The sequence below is a fragment of the Colobus angolensis genome, unplaced genomic scaffold (genome assembly GCF_000951035.1).
Source record: "Colobus angolensis palliatus isolate OR3802 unplaced genomic scaffold, Cang.pa_1.0 Scaffold389, whole genome shotgun sequence".
Lineage (NCBI taxonomy): Eukaryota > Metazoa > Chordata > Mammalia > Primates > Cercopithecidae > Colobus > Colobus angolensis.
Window position 1 is genome coordinate 928,164 of NW_012117254.1, and position 942 is coordinate 929,105.

The 942-nt window shown below is 47.6% G+C and overlaps 1 protein-coding gene across 1 annotated transcript in view; it reads right to left on the reverse strand.

Annotated features, from left to right (window-relative positions):
- HMGB3 (high mobility group box 3) overlaps positions 1–942 on the reverse strand; it is a gene marked incomplete at its 3' end in the record, with an annotated part of 6,861 nt that overhangs the window by 1,740 nt on the left and 4,179 nt on the right. The window lies entirely within an intron of this gene.

Consider the following 942-nt stretch of genomic DNA (forward strand, 5'->3'; position numbering starts at 1 on the left):
GTCTGCACAAAGAAGGCATAAGCAGACATCTTGCCCTTTGGTTTCTTCGGGTCACCTTTAGCCATCCTGACTGTGACAGAAGAGAAACAAAGAAATACAATGAGGAAAAGTAAAGAGGAATTGACAAGAACTACAAGATGTACCAAAGGCAGAGCGAAATTAAAACTACACTTGCTGTTAGGAAGTCCCCTTCCCCCAGTGCCCGACACCAGTGGCAGAAGGCAGAGTGGGAAAGAAATCAGCTTCACTGTCGCTTGTCATTTAACTTTTGACCAGCACGAAGCGCGCTGGTTTGCGAGTTACTTCTCAAGAGCGATCAAGTTCTCCAAATGGAGCCGACCCAAGTAGGGTACTCAGCGTTACGTTTACAGAACTGCTACGTTTTGGAAACTACAATCACAAAGTGGGAAGGGCACGGAGAGGACACATTTGGTGGGGGTGATAGAAGCTTGAAATCTATGACTTAAGACTATCTGGTCATCTGCTGTTACGCAATTAAAAACAACAACTCTTACCACTGCTGAACACAAGACCAAAGCAGAACTATATATAGGGGATATCTGAAATTGTCACTATTGTTGATGCGTTTTGGCTTATTAAAAAAATGGCTTTACAACACGGGAGATCTGGAAAGTGAGCAGGTACCCCCGTACTATTAGTTCAATTCATCACTTCATCACTATCTAAAGGGGGAGGGTGTATCAAAAGGGTTAGTCGTGCTCATCTGTAACCCAGAACGCAGGTCCAGCCCAGAACACTTTCTCCAAAGTTTCCAAATAAAAATGCAGCTGCGGCATGTCATCGTCCCTGTCCCACCCCCCAGCTTCCCGCCATCTTTTCCTTTTCCCACACCCAAGGTCATCATGTAAAACTAAAGCGCTCCCCTTGGCAGCAGCCGCCCGCGAGGCTGCCCAACAGAGCCCCGCAGCGGCGGCCCGGGCG